The following is a 27794-nucleotide window of genomic DNA, read 5'->3' on the forward strand; positions in this document are numbered from 1 at the left end:
AGAAATCGTACAGAGATCAAACAACACGCACCGTTCATGAGAGATGTGTAGAGCATCGAAGATACAAACGCTTATTACAGCCAGACAAGTCAGCTGTGGCGGCCGAACATTGTCTTGGTACAGGTCATTCCATGAATTACAGTGATGTGAATATTTTAACATCCACGTCTTCCTTTTGGGAATCTGCCGTCAAGGTATAGAGATTAGAGTAGCTAATAATTTAATAAACAGAGATAATTGTTTTAATTTGGACAAAGCATGGAATCCGGCTCTTGGGGTAATTGAACTGCAGAGAAGTCGTCACGGTGTCACCGCCGCCGATCATACATCGATAAGCGAATCGAATGTCTGTACGCCTTCGCCACAGGCGGTGCATGTATAAGCGTATTTTTTTGCCGCCGACCAACATCTCTCACTCGCATGCGCAGTACCGCCGCGGTGGAGCATCTAAGGCCGCGCTTGGCATCTTGTCGTCAGTCTTATGACTCACTCTGAGGATGGCCGGACGATACGCGGCCGAAATATCAGCGGAGGAAATTTTATTTGCGCGGCTGCGTGCCCAAAATTTAATGGACTGTTCATTACACCGCGAGAAATTGAAACTGGACAGTGGTTATGAAGTTTTTTAAGTGAGAAACTGAGGAAAAATAGGGAGGAAACGTTTATGAAAAAGCACATCGCCGATTCAAAAATGAGCTTGTAATGCCTTCACTTACGTTGTACTATATCCCACAGTATGTCTCGTTTCGCCTGCTATCGATGCCCCTTAATAATTACATTGTTTCATCGTATAATGCGGTCAATAATTAAGTTTTGCATGTTAACCATACGGCAAAGCACTCTTCTCTTTGCGTGCTGTCATTTGCGAAAATCTTGTTTCCATATCTCAAACCGTTTGAGATGTGAGGAATGTTGAGAACATCTCATTCTGGCTTTTTCGCTGGCTCGGACGGTTGCAGATGAGTGCGCTACATCAGATTAATTTTTCCGTCATTGGTGACTGAGACTTCCACCAAAGTCTAAAGAAAAATTCATTATCTCAGCTGAATTTTATACGCGGCAACATATTATGTAATGTGTACCAAACGCAAAATCTTAGCAACCCCTATTTTCTATTTTAAACTTTTTCATATTTCATGCAATGTCTTACTTAAATCGAAGTACCATAATAACTGTCACCATTAACGAAATGATGGGCACGTCACACGATGCTGGCATATAAAGCTATAAGTAGGGAAAAAAGATTTTTTTTTTTTTTTTTTTTTTTTACGGAATAGTATCTGTAAAATCGTTTGAGGAAGAACGCAGGGCGTGTGGCTCGCTTCTGCCATCGCAGTGTGTCGCCAGCCGGCTGGAAGTGGCCAGACAAGGCAGACAAGGTCGGCCCCGCCTAAAGAAACAAATGAAATCGCTCAGTAACTGTTCCCTGCGCATCGGCCACTGTATCCAGCACGGATTCCACCATCTGCCACAGCATATTACACGGCTTGCAAGATATAGGGTAGATGTGGACCAGTGATTTTCCACAGCTGCCACTATGCTCTGTATGTAAGTAAAGATTTTACAGCGGGTTTGTCGTTCAGAAATCGCATTTGAGTGTTGTTTGTTTGTGGGAAGACTGTGTGACACCTTGTGTACGAAGGGGAAACGTCTACCAGCACGTACCAAAGTCCGAGACTGCAGTTTGTCGTTACGCTGCTCGCGCTGTCACGTGAATACGGTGCCTATCGGTTCGCGAGGGTCACGTAGGCTGTTAATGGCCCTACGTGACTAGCGCCTGAGAGGCTCAACGTGCTGTTTGGTTGGCTGTGCAGGACCACACAGACACACCAGGTTCCCTGCGTCATGGAACGCAGCGAGCTCACTGGTGGCCGGAAGAGCGCCCTCACGGACAGTGCGGCGACGTCCAGCGACAACTGCTGTCGAAGCCCACATCGACGCGGCAGGAGACCGAGGTTGCCGACAGTGGAACTCCCAACAAGGAGACTGGACATACCAAAGTGGCACTATGTCGTCTTTGCAGACGAGTCCCAGTCCTGTGTACAACATCACATTGGACGTATCCATGCATGCAAGCTCTGAGGAGGACGAACGTTGCCAGACTGCTTTCGTCATCTTCTCATGGGCTCATCATCTGACTTGTTGGTATGGGGTACCACTGGGTAAATAAGATGATCGCGTCTTGTCCACACAGATGGTAATTTGCACTGTACCTATCACATTTCTGGCGCCTTAAGGACGGTGGCTATGACCCTTCTCCGAGATCCTCGTGACATTATCTTTCAACACATTACACCAACATCGCATGTTTCCCATGCTGTGCTGACCTGTGCCGCACACCGGAGTATATTTACCGAAATTATCGCCAAAATGGCAAAAATGGACGTTTGGTCAACTATTGTAGCAAGTACATGAAAGATTCTCGGTTCACTTGCCTCGTCAAATTTTCAGAAAATTTCACGCTTTCGATGATACCCTCCACCATCGTCGTCAGGGACTAAAACTGACTGTCGTGAACTGGCAAGGTTCCCTCTTTCATACTCATAGGAAGGCATCTGATTTGCTGGATTACGTCACGGTGGAGCATACAGATGTGTTGCCCCCCTACGTAGATAGATTTTGCTTGCAATCTAGCGCTGCATGCAGCACCATCTATCGCATCAGGCTGTGAACTGCGAGAAGTAAGACAATAAACCAACGTGCAATTGAAAAGAACTTTGCGAGAGGCCTGGGACAATCACCTGCTGTGATCGGTAACATTAGACAAGTGAACGTAGCAGAACCAACCTAGATTACACACACTAACATACACTTCTCAATACGCACATATATAACACAGTACATAGCTATAATTAGTTTGAAGGCGCATTTAAAAATTGCGAGAAAAGTATGGCAAACTAACTACATATGGAACAATCACACACGTGACGAGCAATTCGGTGCCCTAGTAGAAGCAGTCCTGTCATCACGTCACCAGTAAAATCGGTACAGCAAATTAAGGGTATCACACGAATCTACTTTGAAATTTTCAAGTACAAAAGGTTAAGAACTAGTGGAAAGTGGCATGGTACAAACTGAAAGACAGGCAGACAAACTAACAAATGCATGCCGAGTCATCCCAGGCACCTCTCTATGGACGGCAGTGGAGTAGTTTAGGGGTATTCACAACTACAGTTAACCTAGTAGTGAAAGGGAGTGCTTTAAAGGTTTGAAACTATCAAAAATAATTTTGGCCAGGATTTCGGTACATGTAATCCACTGTTGGTTGGTTGAATTGTTGGAGGGCACCAAACAGCAAGGCCATCGGTCCCTCACATTATGGAAGGATGGGGAAGGAAGGTGGCTATGCCCTTTCAGAGGAACCATCCCGGCATTTGCCTGAAGCGATTTGGGGAAATCACGGAAAACCTAAATCAGGATGGCGGAATGGGTTTGAACCGTCGTTCTCCCTAACTAGAGTCCAGTGTGGTAACCACTGCGCCACCATGCTCAGTATATAATCCTCTTTGCGTCGATACAGAGCGTTCCAGACTGTTGCTTTAAACAGACACCAGAAACACTGGCTACGAACTGTGCAGAGACAGCCACAACAGGGGGTGAAACCCGTGTAGGGGCTACACGTAACACGACTTCGGTTCGCTGTCAGGCCACTTGCAGTGCTGCAAGTTTATTAATGCATCATGTCGCTTTCTTATTGGATGATCTTTAGGTTCTGTGTTTGTTTTCACACGTTATTAACAGGCAGTGCAGATAGTGCATTTTAGCAGAAGTCAATGAAAATTTTGGTGGAGTACGAAAAACGAATGGGAACAAAAATAACAAAGGATACGAAGAGTACACTAACAATGGATTTCAATCGAGGTTCTTAAGCTGTAACAAAAATACGTGAGTCTGCAGAACACCGCGAGACAAAACCAGCGTCCTTTAGCATGCAACAAAAACAAATACAGAAGCATTTAGTTCACCCTATAATACGGATGTCAGCAAAAATTAAACAGAATACGAGCAACGTATTTGCAATGCAATTCAAAGACTGCAATACACATAGAGAGGTCCTCAAGTGGTTTGAATGGCTGTGAGCACTATGGGACTTAACATCTGAGGTGACCAGTCTCTTAAAACTACTTAATCCTAACCAACCTAAGGCCATCACACACATCCATGCCCGAGGCAGGATTCGAACCTGCCACCGTAGCGGTCGCGATGTCTTAATCGGGAACATAATTTCAACTCGATTACAGCCAAACGGTAGAAATTGCATTATTGGGTTTTAAAATAAATGCACTTTGGCACCAGACCCACTCATATAAATGAAAAATATTATCATATAGTACTCGCATTTCGCAGAGCAAGAATACAGATTATCACGTCATATTTCCCCGAATTCAAAGTTCACCGCCAGGCCATTTGGAGCGCTAGTGTCGGTCTCTGCGACCGTACCTTAACATAGTCGCTACTCTTGTGATATTTTGGTATTCTGTGTGGCGGATCACCACCCACCATTCAGTACGATACAGAGTCGTATCAGCGTGGAATGCCTCGCGGCACCCCTGTCTGTCACACGAGCTTAGTTCGACTCGATGTGCTGCCGCTTGTCACTGCCTGATGTAGCTTCACTGTCTATTAATTTTCGAAGCCTGAATGAACAAAAAATTAAGTACTCTAACTAGAAGAGAAACCAGGCATTGAGCAAGTATTTATTTCTTCTAGTCTTCCGTTATTCCATCTCTTCCTCCCGCTTCACTCTGTCCACCTACTTCCCCCCTTTCTCTAGCCATCCTCTCTCTCTCTTTATCCACTCTTCTCTCCCGTCCCTCCTTTATCCACGGCCTCCACACCTCCCCTGTCTCTTGCCATCTCGTCCTCTCCCCTCTCTCTGTCCATTTCCTCTCTTCTGCTGTCCATGTCCTCCTCCTCCTCCTCCTCCTCCCCTCGTCCCTCTCCACGCTATCACGCTCACCCCAGCAGGAAGCTGGTGGTTTTTAGCTCTTCATTCTAGACAGCGACTAATATGTGTGCCAAATATGACTGAAGTCGTTCCAAGGATTAGGATGAGAATTTTACCGCTAGTTCGCTCGTATACGTACACGTCACCTAATTTCAGACAAATTTCGATTATATTTGTATACATATTTCACCTGTATGCCTAGCGAATTTTCACCCTGCTGTTGTGTTTTCATATAGCTAAATGTTTATGACGTCGTATATCCTGAAATATGTGTTGTACAAAAAGATAATTTTCCAGGTAGATCCAGCAGTATACGTGGCCACTATCTGCGAAATGCGTTGTGAACACAGTTGGCAGTAAAGAGGTAATAAATTAAAACGTCACACATCATCTGACAGTTTCTCGCGCATCTCACTGTTTATGACGTAATATCTCTTGAACTATTTGTTATAAAATTATATATTTTTGTAGGTACGTTGAGCGGCATATATGGATGATGTTTGCGACTAGAGTTGGTTTCAAATAAGTGATAAATTAAAACGTCATGCATAATCTGAAGGTTTTTCACTCATGGTTCAGGAGACATGTCAAATACTGAGATGAGTTGTAGAATTATATATTGTAGGTACATTCAGCGACAAATGTGGATATTGTCTGTAAAAAATGTTGCGAATAGAATAAGTAGCAACTAAGTAATAGATTTAAACGTCTTACATGATATGGTAGTTTTCCACGCAGTCAGTGTTTATGAAGTCTTGTCGCCTAAACTACACTCTTGGAAATGGAAAAAAGAACACATTGACACCGGTGTGTCACACCCACCATACTTGCTCCGGACACTGCGAGAGGGCTGTACAAGCAATGATCACACGCACGGCACAGCGGACACACCAGGAACCGCGGTGTTGGCCGTCGAATGGCGCTAGCTGCGCAGCATTTGTGCACCGCCGCCGTCAGTGTCAGCCATTTTGCCGTGGCATACGGAGCTCCATCGCAGTCTTTAACACTGGTAGCATGCCGCGACAGCGTGGACGTGAACCGTATGTGCAGTTGACGGACTTTGGGCGAGGGCGTATAGTGCGCATGCGGGAGGCCGGGTGGACGTACCACCGAATTGCTCAACACGTGGGGCGTGAGGTCTCCACGGTACATCGATGTTGTTGCCAGTGGTCGGCGGAAGGTGCACGTGCCCGTCGACATGGGACCGGACCGCAGCGACGCACGGATGCACGCCAAGACCGTAGGATCCTACGCAGTGCCGTAGGGGACCGCACCGCCACTTCCAAGCAAATTAGGGACACTGTTGCTCCTGGGGTATCGGCGAGGACCATTCGCAACCGTCTCCACGAAGCTGGGCTACGGTCCCGCACACTGTTAGGCCGTCTTCCGCTCACGCCCCAACATCGTGCAGCCCGCCTCCAGTGGTGTCACGACAGGCGTGAATGGAGGGACGAATGGAGACGTGTCGTCTTCAGCGATGAGAGTCGCTTCTGCCTTGGTGCCAATGATGGTCGTATGCGTGTTTGGTGCCGTGCAGGTGAGCGCCACAATCAGGACTGCATACGACCGAGGCACACAGGGCCAACACCCGGCATCATGGTGTGGGGAGCGATCTCCTACACTGGCCGTACACCTCTAGTGATCGTCGAGGGGACACTGAATATTGCACAGTACATCCAAACCGTCATCGAACCCATCGTTCTGCCATTCCTAGACCAGCAAGGGAACTGACTGTTCCAACAGGGCAATGCACGTCCGCATGTATCCCGATCGACCCAACGTACTCTAGAAGGTGTAAGTGATCTACCCTGGCCAGCAAGATCTCCGGATCTGTTCCCCATTGAGCATGTTTGGGACTGGATTAAGCGTCGTCTCACGCGGTCTGCACGTCCAGCACGAACGCTGGTCCAACTGAGGCGCCAGGTGGAAATGGCATGGCAAGCCGTTCCACAGGACTACATCCAGCATCTCTACGATCGTCTCCATGGGAGAATAGCAGCCTGCATTGCTGTGAAAGGTGGATATACACTGTACTAGTGCCGACATTGTGCATGCTCTGTTGCCTGTGTCGATGTGCCTGTGGTTCTGTCAGTGTGATCATGTGATGTATCTGAGCCCAGGAATGTGTCAATAAAGTTTCCCCTTCCTGGGACAATGAATTCACGGTGTTCTTATTTCAGTTTCCAGGAGTGTAAATGTCGTTCCACGATGTAATTTTCTGCTACATTCAGAGCTATAGGCGAATACTGTCTGCATAAAAAATTTGCCACGAAAACGTTAGCAACAAACACCCAATTAATTAAAACGTCACTTGCCAAGTGAAGAGCAACACTGTAGTAAGCGACATTTTTTTTGTTTTCATCATTTTTTGGTGTTATGAGAGAGAAAAAGTTTCCTAAAGATTTGAAATTATGTGTCAAGTTTATTGCAAGTCTGTAAGTGATCTGAGCTACAAATGCTGGATGACTGAAGAGTGGGTGTTCTCGCTCGTGGGCTGCGCTGGTTTTGCACTCCCATCCCCCACCCCCACCCCTTGTGGTCCTTACCACCACAGTGCTCCTTTCCACTCAGTAAATGATACGTGCACCAAGTTTGGTTGAAATTCGTCCTGTCGTTTAGGCAGGTGTGTTTAACGAACATACATACATACACATATACATACAAACATGTATATAATTTGTGTGAAGTACACAGTGAGAAGATTTAGTTATTTACTGTCCTTCCAGTGCAGTTTTAACACTCGCAATACCAAGCCATTTTCAGTAACGTGTATTACCAAAGAGATGGGGGCGGGGGGCTACTTTGTACCCACTGTAAAGAATTTATAAAACAAAAACGTTTCATTAATTGTTTTTAAATTGCGTTAATAGCTTACTTTTGAAAGATCTATTGAACATAGTCAGGAAACAGTACCTCAATATGTCTTATAAAATGCATTTTTGAAAACAGTTTTAACCTTTCACTTACTTCACTTCTAAGTTAAGTAAGTCTAATTATCTTGAGAAAAATTAGTAGTAAAAGTCGTTATAATACTATTGAAGTGCACTTTACTATAATTAAAATAGTTACAAATACCTGACGTAATATAGAAATATATGTTATGTACATAACATAGTGTCGTGAGAGTAATTATTCACGACTTTCTTGGGCTTGGAACATACAACAGTTTTTTGCTGTTTTGCACATATGTACCTCTTACAATTGTGGCAGACTATTATTGTTTTGTTCACTTTGTTGTACTTTTCTGCTTTTGAAAGGCTTTCACTAACACACAAAATACATCTACCTTTACCTCCATGAGCTTCCTTTGCACCGTAGTCCTGCTGGATTTTCCTCTGAGAATACCCTCCATTCTTGAAACTACAGGCTTTGGCAGTCCAGAAATATTTTTAGCCCTTTCTTCAGTGTATGGTTTCGCGAGCTGTAGTCCAAGTTCTTGAAGAATAAGTCGTCACTTACTAGGTTCTTCTTATCCCAGTCCGGCAAGTTCAACAAAAATAGTGTAGACCTATTCACCACTGCTATGTACACAAGAGTACAGAAAAGAGATAGCGCCCACCTTCTTGTAGCCCTCTTAGTTGAATATTTCCTCACCATTTGATCTATCGTGTCAACGCCACCTGTAGTCTCATTATAGTATAAATTTATGATCAGATTATAGAAATAGCAGATTTCTTTTGGGTTTTTTACGGGGGATACAATTGTTATTGGAATATTTCCAACACTAATATGTAATTCTCGTCTTGAGATGTCTCTCAGTTCTTGAGGTATGTGTTTCCAATTAGCTTGTAATGTTCCCACGAGAGTCAGCTTGTGATTCCTCTATAGATCTTCGGCCAAATCAATTGAAGTGTAATATCTATATGTGGTGACCTTTCTCACTGAATTATGTATAGGAACTTTCAGGCGTTTGACCACAGCTGCAGCGGAATTTGAGTGCTGTGTACCATTATTTCTTTTCCCAGCATAAGGCTCCGTGCAGATAACATATCTGGTTTTAGCGTCTGTGAGCATGCGTGTAAGTACACCGTATTTACCATGCTTTTCCTTCACGAAGACCTTGACGGGACACCTGCCACGGAACAATGGAAACTTTTTATCAATAACAGTGTGCATCCCAAAAGAATAATATTTTGGACAAAATTCATTCTTTTTATCAAAAACTTCTTGTATTGCAGCAAACTTATCACGTTTATTGCGATCGCTTCGTGACTCTCTGTGATCAAATCTTATTACTTTAGTAAGCTGCTCGAATCTGGTACGACTTGTAGCAGTATAAACAAACGTTCCTTAAGTATAGAACCATAAATCTATAAATGATGACTTACTGTCGTTTTCCTTCCCCATTATAATAAATAGTCCTATATACGCCATGAACGCAGGTCTGTCTGTCTGTCTGTCTGTCTTGGGTATTTTCTGCCTCAATGCTTCTTTATTGGTATGCTTTATTATGATGTTGACAATTTCTGGAGACAAAAACTCTTCAAATATGTCTGTTATTGTTCCTAGTTTACCTTCGTCTCTTATGCCTTCTCTTTCTTTCACTGTGTTTTCTGCTACTCGTCTTCTAATTTGACGTGGTTTGGAGGTATAAATTTTTCCAGTGCTTGTAATATCCTTGTCACTAACCTCGCAAACTGCGACGTCATCAGTTTCAGGTACCCAGAGTTCATCATCAGCTTCTGTAAGTGCTCTATCACTGTCCACATCATAGCGCACAACACAATCCTCTTCAGGTCCACTCACTACAGCTTCAGTTTGATCAGATTCCATTTGAGAAGCCGTAGCTTCTTCCAAAATCTGTGATATTTCTCCATCAGTAAGTGAATGCCGACAAGTTTTGAAGCACAGTTGTATTAAGACTGAACTAAGTGCCACTGAACAGGAAACAATAAAGAAACAAAGGGAAATGAATCATTGTTGGGACCATTGTTGCTATCCGTCCAGAGAAATATAATTTCCATGTGTTCTAAGGTCATATAATGCTGTTATTTGTGGAGTAAGACAAACATTGTGGAAGTCTCATCTACTACCAAGGGGGTAAGACATTATGACCACCTCCCTTCAACTTAAAATTTCGAATTAAGCTTAAATGAAAAATGTAAAACAATCATAAAATCTGTAAGAAGATTTCATCAAAGACAACAAACATTTTTTACAAAACTTAAGAAAATAAAGTACCTGAGTAGATTTCAATATTTTCAAAAGGTGGGTACAAAGTACCCCCCCCCCCCCCCTGGTAATGCGAGTATTGCGAGGGTTACTGGTCAAGACTGTAAGTGATTAGGATTTCCATTACTATATTTGACCGATATACTACTAACTCGCAAAAAAGAAACGATATTGCTCGCATTACTAACGATTTCTTTTAACTAACATTTTCTGAGTGTGTCGTTTTTGACCTGCGATAGCGCCACTACGCCATCACAAAAATTGCATCAAAACTGATAAAGTGGACCAACAATTTCTTGCAAACGTGTTCTTACGCTCTATAGAGAAATTTCAAGTAGCGCTTCTGACACGAAAGAAACGACAATGATGTCCCGATACCGGATACGCTCCGTTGCTGTAACCTGCTCTGAGGCAGACGAGAGGACCTTGCTGAATTGCCCTCTGCCACTTCCTTCATACCTACCGCAGTTCAAGGTCAGTGTCGCACGTGTACTTCCTTGCGTACGTATAGTACGACACAGTTCTCAAAAAAGGTTGAAATATCGCCTTTGCTTAATATACTCGGAAGTTCTGTAACCTTCACAGAACTCTTATAGTTATCTTCTTAATATATTCCTCCGCAAGTGAGTGTGCAGCGAAATGATTGGCCCGTGTCACGCACACGGCGCCTTCAACCATACCGCTAGAAAATAGACTGAAGCACCAAAGAAACTGGTATAGGCATGCGTATTCAAACAGAGAGGTATGTAAACAGGGAGAATATGGCGCTGCGGTCGGCAACGCCTACGTAAGACAAGTGTTTCGCGCAGTCGTTAGACCTGTCAAGGCTGCTAGAATAGGTCATGATTGTGAGTTTGAACGGGATGTTACTGTCCACGCACGAGCGATGGGACACAGCATCTCCGAGGTAGCGAAGAATTGGGGATTTTCCCGTACGAGGATTTCACGAGGGTACCGTGAATATCAGAAATCCGGCAAAACATATAATTCCCGACATCGCTGTGGCCGGAAAAATATTCGGCAAGAACGGGACCAACGACGACCGAAGAAAATCGTTCAATGTGACAGAAGTGCAGTCCTTCCGAAAATTGCTGCAAATTTCAATGCAGTTGGAATGATATTTTGATTGTTTTTTTAAGAAGAGTTGTTATTGCTTGTTTTTCCTGTGAAGAGGAGCCTTTTTCTTGTTGTCTTCCAGAGTAATTTGTTATAACTTCCTTTCTTCGCGTGACGATGTTTAACAATTTTGCGAAGAGGAGTGTTACTTCACAGTTTATTCCATTCTTTTGCATGAAGAATTTGTTTCTCTGCTTTTCACGAAGCAGCTCACCTTGTACAAAGATCAGGTTATAGTTTTGAGAGGGTTACTTAAGCATTCTGGAAGAGGAATCAGGTCGAATCCTGTGAGGAAAATACCGTTACGAGCTACAAGCCTCCATCAACTTAGGAATTCTTTTATGGTGAGCGTAAGACGGAGCTAAATGGGAAAAGTAAAAAGGAGTGTAGCTGTGATTCGAATCTTGCTAGTAGCAATGTCTATTTTTAGTATTTATGTTTCACATTTATTAACAAATGAAAATGTTATTAACTGACATTATCTCATAGTCTTTAATGATAATAAAATCTCTCCATTTCGAATTACTGACCGCGTAAAAATTTGATATAGAGAGGCGAAATGCGTTTATTAAATAAGAAAGTTGTATATCAACAACGCAGTTCAATCTCTAGAAATGAAAATAGGGTTTATTTTGTATCTGATGTTTCGCATTTTTGTACCCAATAAATTTTAAAAAGTACGTTATTTTTATTAAAAAATGTGATTCGATACTTGATAAGAAACGTACCCATATCATCATAAATTCGGTATTTAAATAATAGTAAAAGTGGATGCTAATAGCGAAATTCGAACTAACGATTTTACGCTTACAGGCCTCTACGAAATGGCTCTGAGCACTGTGGGACTTAACATCTGATGTCATCAGTCCCTTAGAACTTGGGTTAGTTGGTTTTAAGTAGTTCTAAGGACATTACACACATACATGGCCAAGGCCTTTACACTATGCATTTCAATGCCAGTGAATACGTTAATGGTAATAAATTTTTTGTACGGTACTTAATAATGAAGAGAATTCTTATGATATTCAAGAGCGATATATTCGAGGTGTTTCTTATTTAATTGTGTCGTATTTCGTTAGAATGTTGCTATCCCAACACAAACCTTGATATCCCGTTACGCCAGTGCTATGCAGCCTTCCTTACTTCTTTGCCTCTGGAGGTTTACAGGAGGTACAAAGTGTCTGAGAACCATGGCGCCCTGATTGCTTCCCACTCTTCAGCTCTAAGGCGTGCAGGGCTGCAGTGCTGCCTGTGACTTCCAATGTGCACTCACATTAATGTGACCCTCTGTCGGATGACTTTGCGGCTAAGAGTGCTGGGAGACGCGTGGGAAGAGAGTCGCTGAGGTTGTGGAAGGTACCGGCAGGGATGTGGAGCCGTGCCAAGTCTACAGCCGTGGCCAGCCTGGCTACTTGTCTCAGCTGAGCAAGCATGGAACGAGCAGCCCCATCCAGCCACTCTTTGAAACCACTCGTACACTGTGAGCTGTGTGACTCGTTGCATTGTCCTGCTGGTAGATGCCATCGCGCTTAGGAAAAACAAACTGCATGTAGAGGTTGACATCGACGCATATTTGTGTTGATCCACTGTGGCTTCCAGAATGACAAGATCATTCAAGGAATTTTGTGTCGTTTTGTTGTCACTGTAGACTTGCACTGTGGGAAGCAAGGAGAGCATGTTGTTTGGTGGCCAGTATCCTCTTCTATAACAAAAAGTGCATGGGTGTATTAACAGGGTTCTTTACTTATAAGAACAAGAAGTTACTTAAGATGGCCGACTTTTACTTCACACAAGACCTGGACTATGAACACTATTCTGATGGCTAGGTACTGACTGTGAGCTAGAGGCTGAGCTAACTGCGATTTCGACTCCCATTAGGCTGTGACTGATGACTCAGTTCGTTGACTCACTGGACGCCTGCTGACTACCCCCCTCTCCACCCCAAATCTGCGGCGGCGATCTAAATACTGGAGGTCGAGAGGGCGCTGGAGGCGCATTGTTTGCGAGTGCATCTTTGGCCTCTCTCCCAATAGGCTCGCTTGCTCCGGTGACTACAATCAATCTTCTCACAACCTCTGTGTCACCTGGTGTGCTGGCGAGAGCTTATGCCAGCACATTACCTCCCCCCCCCCTCCCCCCGAAATGGCGCACCGTTGCCGTGTAGTGAGGCAGTTAATGACAATGGGGAGGGAGGCAGGATGCTGGACGTAGAGATGAGCGAGGAGCCGTGGCTGTGGAGAATGGCGTGCTTCTGGCTGTACCCTGCCTTCTGGCTTGTGAGGCAACAGCAACGCACTCCAGAAAACTGCTGCCAGGCCGCACATCCAGGCCTAAGGGCGTGTCCTGGTTCGACGAGGGCGACGGCGATGCAGATGCCATGTCCACCTCCATTGGGTCGGCGAGCGGGTACGGTAGGGCGAGGGCGTATCGTCCATCTGTTTCTTGGTGGCACCAGCGGGCATCTGCGAAGGCCATGCGCCCCTGTGAGGCAGTGAACATGGGGGAAGAAAAGCAGCAGAATCGTGGAGAGATGACACGCACGAATTTGGTTCTGATGGCGGCGGTGCAAACCATTCGGAGCTGCAATCAAATATGTAAAGAGCCAATGCGTTCCTGAACCACGCCTCTTGCACCAGCGCTCACTGTTGCCATAAACAGTACAAAAAAAAAACAAGATTACGCGGCACGAAGCGGTACCTGCGGCCCATTCGCGGCACTGGGTGCTGTGGTGGGTGTAGCAAGTGAAGCACTGACCTATGGATGCGGCCGTGCAGAAGTTCCGGCTGTGATGGTCCGTCTCGTGGGTGTGAGCGATAGGAGGCGGAAAAGAGTTGCAGCGCCTGTTCCGAATTAGAATCTTAATAATTTTACAATAAAACACCATTCCGAGGTTTTTAATTTAAACTATTAATCAGATTTTATTCTGTATTATAGTAAATGTGTAGGTGGTGAGAAGCCTGGCCACTGTTGTTTGCAAGTCCGTATGAAGCGATCTGCTTGTCCGATGGTCTGCGGGTGAAACGGAGCACTTGTTAGATGACGAATGCCGTTTCGTTCACAAAACTGTTCAGGGTTTGCCATGAAAACGTTCCCAATACCACAACGCTCCCGCCTCTGGCCTGGACTCTTCTGACGACTGTTGCCGGGTGTTTTCTTTTAGATGTTTCTAGCCATAAACGCCAGCAGCCGTCAGTATAGTGGACCATAAAAACGGGAACCACGTCATGAGGCCATCTGTTGCCACTGGGTGGACGTCCAATTACGGTACTGGGCTGCGAATTCCAGCCTCTGTCGACGACGAACAGCGGTCAGCATGCTGACCTGAAGCGGGCGCCTGCTGTAGAGGTTCAGACTCAGCAACGTGTGGTGAACGGCCGCTGAGGAGACGCAGTCGGCAGCCCCTCGGCTAAGATGGGCGGCCAGCTGCTCAACAGCTGCTCGTCTCTTCGGCCGTACACGTCTCCACAGCCATCATTCACTCCTGTCATCTGTGGGGCGCGCTGCACTACACTTCCACTGGCGCCAGGTTTGGTTAGCGCCGTCTTACCGTTGACTTCATGCTTCAGCCACGGTGACAGCGAACAATTTTTAAACTTAGCCCTTTCTATCCCTGGCTCGAAAAACAATTGTCGTGCCCTTTTGGTCGCCAATTCAGTTTCTCCTTTTCCTATCAACGACTGCACCGTTTTCCGCGTCCCCTGACACGCTATGCGTACACCCTCCACTGCTAGAGCTGCACTTGCTGTCTGTGAGTGGTTACTGCATGTGTGACGCTATTTCAGTGATTACATAATCATGTCAAGTTACAAAGAACTTGACAGTATGAGCCCATTTATCAGTTTGACGTTGCGCTCCTTCTCTCCTAGCTGCCATGCACTGATTCGGTTGAGGAAGATGCCATAAGGTCAGTTTACCCCGGAGCCACTGCGCTGAAACAGTTTATTTGGCGTCTTCAGTCCCCAATACTCGGTCTATGTGCAATCTTGAGATGCAGATCTCCAATCTAAATGTACATGTGCACCACTGCAAACATTCTATTTTCAGTTGGTCATCCTGCTAAGATGCCGATGTGCTAATGCCGTCTACATTATTTAATGGGACCCACATAGCAAGTCTTTCTGTTCAGTACGGGACGTTGGCCAGCAGAGATGTCTATTGAGGCAATGGAGGACTGCGGGATAGGTGTGTTGAATCTGCAAATATCTTACATTAGGTGTCAGGTAACCAACTTGGGAATGCTTGGTAAACTCCCCCACCCCCCTCCCTATTCCCCGAGAACCAGTGAGAATTTATTAAAGTCCCCAGAGTAGTCATCGAGGCAACTTTGTCATGTGACAAAGGTGACGACAACCGGCTCACTTACTCTCCCCTCTAAGCAATGAGGATCAAGCATTACCTCCTCCCCTCTTTTATAACTGGGACACTTGAGTGCGAGGGGCTACTCCAGAGCTGTAAAGCACGTGTGGGGGGGGGGGGGGGGCATCAGCCAATGGCTATTTGTTTGTAACGAATTACATTAAGTCATGTCACTTGAGTTGTATTTGTTAATACCAGTATTATATAATTAGAGGCATCAGCGGATGCCGCATCCAGGAAGTACTCTCAGTATTCCATATTTTTTGTAGTTTTCACCCATTTTCATATTTTTTTGTGTATTCCTCAGTTTTACGTATTTTTCTTTCTTTTTCTTATTGCTACCAGATTTTCCACAATTTTACGTATTTTCCACCACACTTTTCCCGGCGTCACGTCGCCATTGTGACTCTATCTGCCAATCACAGTCCAGCGTGGTTCCGATTTACGGATCACTGCTAAGCCACCACTCCATTACTAGTGTGTGTGTTACGTCATAGTGTTAGAAATGAAGAAATTGGTAGAAATAGTGACGTCTCGTCTAATACATAATAAAGAATTTCTAACCAAAGATATTCTATGTATAACAAATACCACACTGTGATACATAAATACCAAATACATCGTCAGATTGTGTGATGTCATAGCGATATTTTGATGCTTCCAATCAAAGCTACTGTGTTTGTACAACAGCACTACAAAATATGCCTCTGGAGAGGTGAGCAGTATCTGCAACAAACCTACCTAATGAACAGCACATCACCTGCAGGATGGTCCTCCACTCAGAGACCCAAGGAAACTGAGTTTTGTCATTTAATACTAACATGGCATTCTGAGTCATATGTTTCTTCATTTCAAGTATTTCCAGGTGGATCATCCTTTTGATATTCTTTACAGAATGTAAAATCTTACAATCAACATAATTTGAGCGATTAGTTTTCTGTTATCAGATAATTAGCAAAGGTTTAACCTTTCTTTCTTAATCTGTAGTTTCTCTCATGTTCAGATAACCTAAGTTATTGGTCTGCCGCTGTGGTTGCCCCGGTTGCCGCCTGCAGTGGGGCTGAGCCCTCGGCTGTGGTTGATTGGGAGGTCTTTCCAAGGCCTGGCAGGCAGCGAAAGGCGTCCCCGGAGGCTGATCAGAAAGCCTCCCCGGTGTGTCTGACAAACCGGTTTCAGGCACTGTCTCTGGCTGAGCCAGATGCAGCTGCCTGCCCTATTTCAGAGGATCATTGTCAGCCTTCAAGGTCCGGGCAATCGCAGAGGGTGGGCTTACTGGTAGTTGGGAGCTCCAATGTTAGGCGCGTAATGGGGCCCCTTAGGGATACGGCGGCTAAGGAGGGGAAGAAATCCAGTGTGCACTCCGTGTGCATTCCGGGAGGAGTCATTCCTGATGTGGAAAGGGTCCTTCCGGATGCCATGAAGAGTACAGGGTGCAGCCAGCTGCAGGTGGTGGCACATGTCGGCACTAATGACGTGTGTCGCTTTGGATCTGAGGAAATTCTCTCTGGATTCCAGCGGCTATCTGATTTGGTGAAGGCTGCCGGTCTTGCTTACGAGATGAAGGCAGAGCTCACCATCTGCAGCATCGTTGACAGAACCGACTGCGGACCTTTGGTGCAGAGCCGGGTGGAGGGTCTGAATTAAAGGCTCAGACGGTTTGGCGACCGTATTGGCTGCAGATTCCTTGACTTGGGCCATAGGTTGATGGGGTTTCGGGTTCCGCTGAATAGGTCAGGAGTTCACCACACTCATCTGGCGGCTACATGGGTAGCAGAGGCTGTGTGGCGTGGACTGGGCGGTTTTTTAGGTTAGATGGCCTCGGGAAAGTGCGGGATGGGCTGCAATGTCAAAGGGTGCTTGGCAAATACAGGACGTGCTTGGATCAAGGAACAGTCGGAATTATAGTTGTAAATTGTTGTAGTTGCGCTGGAAAAGTCCCTGAGCTTCAAGCGCTAATAGAAAGCAGAGAAGCTGATATCGTTATAGGTACAGAAAGATGGCTAAAGCCTGAAATAAGTTCCGCAGAAATTTTTACGAAGTCTCAGACGGTGTTCAGGAAAGATAGATCAGGCAGAATTGGTGGTGGAGTGTTTGTGTCTGTCAGTAGTGGTTTATCTTGTAGTGAAGTCGAAGTAGATACTCCGTGCGAATTGGTGTCTGTGGAGGTTACACTTAACAGCCGAATTAAGTTAATAACTGGCTCCTTCTACCGACCCCCAGACTCCGATGATACAGTTGCGGAACAGTTAAGAGAAAGTTTGAGTCTCGTAACAAATAAATACCCCACTCATACGGTTATAGTTGATGGGGATTTCAACCTACCCACGGTATGTTGGCTAAAATACTTGTTCAAAACCGGTGGTAGGCAGAAAACGTCTGCCGAGATTGTCCTAAATGCTTTCTCCGAAAATTATTTCGAGGAGTTAGTCCACGAACACACGCGAATTGTAAATGGTTGCGAAAACACACTTGACCTCTTAGCCACAAACAATCCAGAGCTGATAGAGAACATCATGACTGATACAGGGATTAGTGATCACAAGGTCATTGTAGCTAGGCTCAATACCATTTCTTCCAAATCCATCAGAAACAAACGTAAAATAATTTTATTTAAAAAAGCGGATAAAGTGCCACTAGAAGCCTTCCTAACAGACTATTTCCATTCCTTCCGAACTGACTATGCGAATGTAGACGAGATGTGGCTCAAATTCAAAGATATAGTAGCAACAGCAATTGAGATATTTATACCTCATAAATTGGTAAGAGATGGAACGGATCCCCCGTGGTACACAAAAAAGGTCCGAACGCTGTTGCAGAGGCAACGGAAAAAGCATGCGAAGTTCAGAAGAACGCGAAATCCTGAAGATGGGCTAATATTTACAGACGCGCGAAATTTGGCACGTACTTCGATGCGAGATGCCTTTAATAGGTTCCACAACGAAACTTTGTCTCGAAATTTGGTAGAAAATCCGAAGAAATTCTGGTCGATGTAAAGTACACAAGCCGAAGGCGCAGTCAATACCTTCGCTGCGCAGTGCCGATGGTACTGTTATCGACGACTGTGCCGCTAAAGCGGAGTTATTGAACGTAGTTTTCCGAAATTCCTTCACCAAGGAAGACGAATGGGATATTCCAGAATTTGAAACACGAACATCTGCTAGCATGAGTCTCTTAGAAGTAGATACCTTAGGGGTTGCGAAGCAACTCAAATCGCTTGATACGGGCAAGTCTTCAGTTCCAGATTGTATACCGATTAGGTTCCTTTCAGATTACGCTGATACTATAGCTCCCTACTTAGCACTCATATACAACCGCTCGCTCACCGATAGATCTGTACCTACAGATTGGAAAATTGCGCAGGTCGCACCAGTGTTCAAGAAGGGTAGTAGGAGTAATCCATTTAACTACAGACCTATATCATTGACGTCGGTTTGCAGTAGGGTTTTGGAGCATATACTGTATTCAAACATTATGAATCACCTCGAAGGGAACGATCTATTGACACGTAATCAGCATGGCTTCAGAAAACATCGCTCTTGTGCAACGCAGCTAGCTCTTTATTCGCACGAAGTAATGGCCGCTATCGACAGGGGATCTCAAGTTGATTCCGTATTTCTAGATTTCCGGAAAGCTTTTGACACCGTTCCTCAAAAGCGACTTCTAATCAAGCGGCGGAGCTATGGGGTATCGTCTCAGTTGTGCGACTGGATTCGTGATTTCCTGTCAGGAAGGTCGCAGTTCGTAGTAATAGACGGCAAATCATCGAGTAAAACTGAAGTGATATCAGGGAAGCGTCCTGGGACCTCTACTGTTCCTGATCTATATAAATGACCTGGGTGACAATCTGAGCAGTCCTCTTAGACTGTTCGCAGATGATGCTGTAATTTACCGTCTAGTAAGGTCATCCGAAGACCAGTATCAGTTGCAAAGCGATTTAGAAAAGATTGCTGTATGGTGTGTCAGGTCGCAGTTGACGCTAAATAACGAAAAGTGTGAGATGATCCACATGAGTTCCAAAAGAAATCCGTTGGAATTCGATTACTCGATAAATAGCACAATTCTCAAGGCTGTCAATTCTACTAAGTACCTGGGTGTTAAAATTACGAACAACTTCAGTTGGAAGGACCACATAGATAATATTGTCGGGAAGGCGAGCCAAAGGTTGCGTTTCATTGGCAGGACACTTAGAAGATGCAACAAGTCCACTAAAGAGACAGCTTACACTTCACTTGTTCGTCCTCTGTTAGAATATTGCTGCGCGGTGTGGGATCCTTACCAGGTGGGATTGACGGAGGACATCGAAAGGGTGCAAAAAAGGGCAGCTCGTTTTGTATTATCACGTTATAGGGGAGAGAGTGTGGCAGATATGATACACGAGTTGGGATGGAAGTCATTACAGCACAGACGTTTTTCGTCGCGGCGAGACCTTTTTACGAAATTTCAGTCAACAACTTTCTCTTCCGAATGCGAAAATATTTTGTTGAGCCCAACCTACATAGGTAGGAATGATCATCAAAATAAAATAAGAGAAATCAGAGCTCGAACAGAAAGGTTTAGGTGTTTGTTTTTCCCGCTCGCTGTTCGCGAGTGGAATAGTAGAGAGATAGTATGATTGTGGTTCGATGAACCCTCTGCCAAGCACTTAAATGTGAATTGCAGAGTAGTCATGTAGATGTAGATGTACCACAGATCTACCTGACTCACAAGCAGTACTGTGGAGAAGTATAAGTTAGTCACTCTATACACAACACTCATTGCCAGTATTTCTCGGTGACATAAGCAAAGTGATACTTTCCTATGTAAACAATCTACATCTCATTATCTTTGGATCTTATGCATTTATAACATCCACGAACTCAGTTTGAATTACCTTTGGCAATAAGACCGGAGCTCATTAAGGCGATTAAAGGGCAATCACCACGCAGCATTGCAAGAGAAGATCTTAATGAATTCTCGGTTCCACAAAACCAATTACAGCAAAATAAGCATCTCCGGTTTAAAGACTATGAGACTAGCCGACAGAGATTTTCCAAGCTCTTTATAGCTCCTAGGTCTCCGTGAGACACCCTATTGTAGTGCAGAAATGAAGCAGTTGCTGAAGTGAAGCACATCCTGTTCATCAAAGAGAACTACTGACGGATGTGTTATGGAAAAATGTTCTTATCCCCGTGTCCAGTGAAACTCTGTTGCGATCATGAGTAGTTGCCATCTACGATCACTGTTTATAGGTAATGTCTAGTAAAGTCATTAGAAGATCGAAATCGGTTGCAAAACGATTTAGTAAAGATATCTGTATGGTTCGAAAGTTGGCAGTTGGCAATTAGCGCAAAGTTAAGAAAAGTGTGGGGTTATCCGCAAGAGTGCTACTAGGAATCCGTTAAACATCGGCTACACGATAAATCAAATCTAAAAGCCGTAATTTTAAATTAATACCTAAGAATTACAGTTACGAACTACTTAAGTGGAAAGAAGAGAGAGAAAATGATGCGGGGAAGACAAACCAAAGACTGCGTTTTTTTGGCGGAACAGTTAGAATATGTAACAGATATACTGATGAGTCTAGCTACACTGTGCTTGTCCGTCTCCTTTCGAAGTACTGCTGCGCGGTGTGGGATTGTTACCAGATGGAATTAACGGAGTACATCGAGAAACTTCAAAGAAGCGCTGCTTGTTTTGTATTAATATGGAATAGGGGAGAGAGTGTCACTGCATGATACACAGTTAGGGGAGGACGTCATCAAAACGAAGGCGTTTTTCGTTGCGGCGGAATCTTCTCACGGAATTTCAGTCATTAACTTTCTTCTCCGAACGTGAAAATATTTTGTTAACGCTGACCTACATAGGGAGAAACGATCATCATAATAAAATAAGGGAAATAAGAGCACGCACTGACAGATATACGTGTTAGTTATTCCACCACGCTGTTCGAGATTGGAATAATAGAGAATTATTGTGAAGGTGGTTCGATAAACCCTCTGCCAGGCACTTAAGTGTGATTTGCAGTCTACCCATGTAGATATAGATGTAGACAGTGGACGCTCATATCAATAAAAGTACCCCGTAACTCAACAGGAGAAAACGCAAAAATCACTGCATGAAGGATTATAATTAGTGTGTTTATGATATGTTGAAATGTCTGTGTAGAGTCGCTTCATAAGACTGTTGCCCTGTTTGATTCTGTTAGTCTGCAGTTGGTTCTACTAACTCTCCCAGAAGGACTGAGAAGTTTCAGTGATAATCTGACGTTAAGTGCAAGCCACTCGTTCTGCGCATCAGTATGTCAGTACTTTAAGTGATCCATTAATATTCCATGTGTAATCGAGCCCCATATTTATAAAGTTCGTCCATTAGCCTCCCTTGTGTGACCAGGTCTTTTTATGTGTCTTTTCAGGTTTGTATTGAGTTTGGTACTTGAGCTGCTTTTCGTCTGCTAGAAGCACAGGATAACCAATTTTGTACCTCTTACGTGGGCAAAGAGGTCTATCGGTGCTGTTCGACAGCTTCGTGGTTGTCAAGTTGGTATTGTCCGTTTCCCGTGTGGGCTTTCCATGCGCTCCGAGCCGAGCGGTGGCTGTCGGTGGATGTATGGCTCTGAGCGCTATGGGACGTAACATCTGAGGTCATCAGTCCCCAAGAACTTAGAACTACTTAAACCTAACTAACCTAAGGACATCACACACATCCATGTCCGAGGCAGGATTCGAACCTGCAACCGTAACAGTCGCGCGGTTCCGTACTGAACTCGGTGGATGTAGCTGTGCTCTTAAGTGAGCCCTCTCCTGCCAGTGATGAGATAGGTCGTAGCTTCAAACGCGGTCTTCATGCGTGGAGCCGTTCGGAAAAGCTCTTGGCCTGAATGAAGTGTTTCGATTACTTCTTGCTTTATATTGCTCTTGATAGGCAATGCTTGAGTCTATGATTTTGTCAGTGTCCGGAGTTTGCTTTGTTCCTTTCTACTATTGTGGTGTCAATGCGCTCTACGGTATATGGTTAACCTGAGTTAATGTGCTTTAAATCTTTGTGAATATGACAGAACTTGTGTTTTCGTGTATGTGCGATATTTCTTTTTATGTATTGTAGTTTATCACATGTTCTATTTTCTGCTGTGATCTCGAGTTGTCTTTATTCTGTGAGCGTTGCGCTCTATTACTGAATCTCAATAGTTGGTCCGAGTTATTTTAACTGATAAGTGATGGGTGAAGATTTGCGTTACTGCATTTCCGTGTTTTGTGGGAACGTGTAGCAGCTGCCTTTGCTTAATGATGGCTATATGTTTCTCGAATCATTGGGGCCTTCCGCCTTGATGGTTTTATTATGAATTCGGTGTGATTCATGATTTATTCGTTCTTACAGTGGTGTACTCTCATTGATTTATACATTTAGCGATTTTCACTCACATCTGTTTGAAACAGTTGGATGTGCAACTCAGGTGACTTCTTTCCATGATGCTTGCGTGAATTCTCAGGTGGTGTATTTGCTGTAACAAGATGTTTCAATCGGTGTAAACCCCTTTGATGTTAGTGCATGCAGGCAATGCAGGTAATGTTCCTCTGAATTTCGTCGTTTTCGTGTGAAGCTTGATTGGATAACTGAAGTCATATGTTTCTGTTCCCTTTCCTCTCGTTTCCCTCACGTATGCATAGTTAAATTGCGCTATGTAATTTCTTCTTGCCAGATCAGATTAGTTTATTTCGTGTTCAGGCACAACTTAAGTATATCTACAGATTGTCCACCCATAATTCTTTGTGGCTATGTTTGAATAAATGTGTTTCATGAAAACTCAAATCGTGTGTCCTCTAACTACTTCAGAACGCACCAAATAGCTGCCAGACTTGCAACTCGATGCTCTTAACTGCTTCTTTCTTTGAAATATTAGCCTGATTTTTATATGCTGCACAAAAAGACAGTGATAACGAAGTACCCATAGAGAGGAATGAGTAGAACTAATGTGCCAAATTCACAATCCATTGATTAATTATACAGGTTCATTTAACGATGTTATGTACTATGGTTAGATTTAGTATTGCATTAACTGCATGCAAATTTTTTTTCCACTATGCTCAAACAACCTCTGTGCCGGTTGGTGAACTCACGAAGGGACTGAAGAGAAATTTAATGAGCCGAGGAAAGTGAATGAAAAGCTATTTGATGACTTAGAAGCTGCGAATCTTAAGCTCGAACGGAACGTGGAAAGTAAAGCGAATGACTTTAGGAGATGCTACGGGATGAAATAGCGATCGAGTTAGCGAAAACGTCGAGGGTCGTCGAGAAGCGTCTGTGAAGCTGAAAGCGAGCAGTTGCCGCTAAACAGAGTGCTCGAAGAACAGGAGAGCAGGGTTATGGCGACGTTCGTGGCTGTCCCAAAGTGAACGCGTAGAGCTACTGTCCCGAGCTGAGAGAGCGGCTGCCGGGCGTTTGGAAGCCACGAAGGGTCAGGCAGAGCAGAGAATCAGCGCGATACGTACTCTGTCTTTTGCTGCGCCCGAGTTCCTGTTCCTAAGAGCTGCCGAGAGCCGGGAGTTAACGTCGCAGAGACAGCGAGCACCAGTTCGGCCGCAGGCGGTGGCGATAAAGCAACAGACTGCCGGCTACTGTGAGCAACACCCAGGTTTGGTCCGGAGGGGACGATACGTAGCTCCTGACTTGAAGAAACGTGTGGCTCACCTCAAAGCAGGTTGTCCCGAAATTGAAGTAGACAGTTCCTGCGAATTAGTATGCACAGAGGACATTCTTGGCAACCGGAATCAAATAATAACTGGATCCTTTTACCGACCTCCCAATTCAGATGATACAGTAGCTGAAAGGTTCAAAGACGAGTTGAGTTTAATTTCAAACGCGTACCCGACTCATACAAATATAGTTCGTGGTGCCTTTAATCTATCCTCGATATGTTAGTGAAAATACATGTTTAATTCCGGAGGTACGCATAAAACATCATCTGAAATTTTGCTAAACGCTTTCTCCGACAACTATTTCGAGCAGTTACTTCATGAATAGTAAAAGGTTGTGAAAACCGCGCTTTACATGTTAACTCGGAATAATCCTGAACTAGTAAAAAAAGCACATAAAAATTCACATAACATCTTCCTCCACTCCTTCCACATTAATAATGTCACTGCAGACCAGATGTGACTTGAATGCAAAGAAATAGTATCGGCGGCAATTCAGAGATTTACACCAAATAAATTAACAAACGACGCAGTTCATCCTCATTGGTACGCCAAACGCGTCAAAACACTGTTGCAGAAACAACGAAACAAACATGCCAAATTTAAACGGAAACAAAATCTCCAACATTGGCGATCTATTAAAGAGACTCGAAATTTAGCGCTGATTTCAATGCGACAAGCTTATAATAGTTTTCACAACGAAACTTTATCTCCAAACCTGGCAGAAAATTCAGACAGATTCTGTTCGTATGTGAAGTATGCTAGCAGCAAGACACAATCAATGCCTTCTCTGCGCAATAGCAATGGAGATACTATCGAAGACAGTGCTGCCAAAACAGAGCTACTAAACACAGTTATCCGAAATGCCTTCACAAAGGAACACGAAGTAAATATTCAAGAATTCGAAACAAGATCAGGTGCCAACATGAGTAACGTCGAAGTAGATATCCTTTTAGTAGTGAAGCAACTTGAATTACTTAATAAATGCATGTCTTCTGGCCCAGAGTGTATACCAATTAGGTTCCTATCAGAGTTTGGTGGTGCAAGTCATCGAGTAAAACAGAAGTGATTCCTGGCGTTCTCCAGGGTCCTTTGCTGTTACTCATCTCTATAAACGAGTTGGGAGACAATCTGAGCATCCGTCTTTGATTGTTTGCAGATGACCCTGTCGTTTATCGGCTAATAAAGTCATCAGAAGATCAAAACAAATTGCAAAGCCATTTAGAAAAGGTATCTGGATGGTGCGAAAATTGGCAATCGACCCTAAATAACGGAAAGTGTGAGGTAATCCACATGAGTGCTAAACGTAATCCGTTAAACTTCGGTTACACGATAAATCAGAAAAATCTAAAGGCCGTAAATACCTAGGAATTATTATTACGAACAACTTAAATTGTAAGTAACACACAGAGTATGTTCTGGGGAAGGCTAACCCAAGACTGCATTTTACTGGCAGGAGACTTAGGAAGTGTAATACATTTGCTAAGGAGACTGCCTACACTATGCTTGTCCGTTATCTTTTAGAATACTGCTGTGCGGTGTGGGATCCTTACCACATAGGACTGACGGGGTGCATCGAAAAAGTGTATTGTCACGATATAGGGGAGAGAGTGTCACTGAAATGTTGGAGGCTTTGGGATGGAGATCATTAAAACAAAGGCGTTTTTCGTTGCAGAGGAAGCTTCCTACGAAATTTCAATCACCAACTTTCTCCTCCGAATGCTAAAACATTCTGCTGACGGAGACCAACATAGGAAGAAACGACCAGCATAATAAAATAAGGGAAACCAGACCTAGCATTGAAAGATATATATGTTAGTTTCTTCTGCGCTCTATACGAGATTGGAATAATAGGGAATTGTGAAGGTTGTTCGATGAAATGGCTCAAACGGCTCTGAGCACTATGGGACTCAACATCTGAGGTCATCAGTCCCCTAGAACTTAGAACTACTTAAACCTAACTAACCTAAGGACATCGCACACATCCATGCCCGAGGCAGGATTCGAACCTGCAACCGTAACGGTCGCGCGGTGTTCGATGAACCCTCTGCCAGCCACTTAAATATAATTTGCAGAGTATCCATGTAAATGTAGATGTATAGGGGCTGATCGAGTTGGAGCCTCAGGGAATAAAGTGCAAAGAGAGTCTCGGAAAGCGAGGATAAGTGCGATTACAGGGAAAGCAATGTTGCGGGAGGTTCTCGCGGCGGAGGACAGACCTTCGCGAGAGAAAAGCAAAGCTTCTGTTTTAAGCATTTCCTTTCACTACGTGAGTTTGAGTTGTTCCTGAACTCGGTTAACTGAATTCACCCTATGCCTGGTCGGAACTGTTCGAATTTGTGCTTTAACCAGTGTTGCCCAGCACACACAACTGAATTCGTGCGTTGTTTCTTAGCAGGGGAACCTGCCATGCCAATGAGGATCAGATCGCGGCGTTGTGAGACAGTAAGGGAATTTCGGCAGGCTTTCCTTTCAGCGCCGGGCGGAGTAGCCACGAGGTTTGAGGCGCCATGTCACGGATTGAGAGCCCTTCCTGCCGGAGGTTCGAGTCCTGCCTCTTGCATGGGTTGTGTGTTGTTCTTAGTTGGGGTTAGTGTAAGTGATGATCTCAGCAGTTTGGTACTTTAGGAATTCACTCACACACATTCCTTTCAGCCTACTGGTCGGAGGCTGCACGAGCCCACACAACACTATCGTAATACTCTTCCTTAAATATTCTGGATTTACGAGCGCCGCCCGTTTGCTCGAACACATGGTACAGGCTAATCAATTTTTATTTTATACGTTCGGAGCAGCAGAGCTGATCAGTATTTGCCTGACTATAATGCCAACCCACATGTGTCACATCATCCCAGCTGCCAAATGCAGCCGGCCGGTGTGGCCATGAGGTTCTAGGCGCTTCAGTGTGATGTCATTTGGTTAGTTAGGTTTAAGTAGTTCTAAGTTATAGGGGACTGATACCTCATCGTTTTGCAAAATGAAAGGATGATGTGGAAGCATTTAAAGCGGTGCAATAAGAGTTCGAGTACGATTTGGGGGAGTATCTGTCTAGGTATACGATCTAGTCACGCGGTGCGCAAACGCACGATTCCAGTTGCGGGCGCAGTCGAAAACCTAGACCAGAGTGACTGACTGTACGCGGCCACCCTAGTTCCTTTGGGAACAACTGGGGAATAGAAAAACGTAGGGTAAATCAGTACACGAATGAAGGGGCACACGTACGCGGTCACGAGAACCCTGGAAGCAGTGGGATCAAAAACCATTTTTATGCATTTCTGTCTGTAAAATATCGGAGTGTGCGTGCGGAACGATTTGAAGTGGAATGATCATATAAAATTAATTTTTGGTAAGGCGGTCACCAGGTTGAGATTCATTGGGAGAGTCCTTAGAAAATGTAGTCCATCAACAAAGGAGGTGGCTTACAAAACACTCGTTCGACCTATACTTGAGTATTGCTCATCAGTGTGGGATCCGTACCAGATTGGGTTGACGGAGGAGATAGAGAAGATCCGAAGAAGAGCGGCGCGTTTCGT

Source organism: Schistocerca gregaria, chromosome 3 (genome assembly GCF_023897955.1).
Source record: "Schistocerca gregaria isolate iqSchGreg1 chromosome 3, iqSchGreg1.2, whole genome shotgun sequence".
NCBI lineage: Eukaryota > Metazoa > Arthropoda > Insecta > Orthoptera > Acrididae > Schistocerca > Schistocerca gregaria.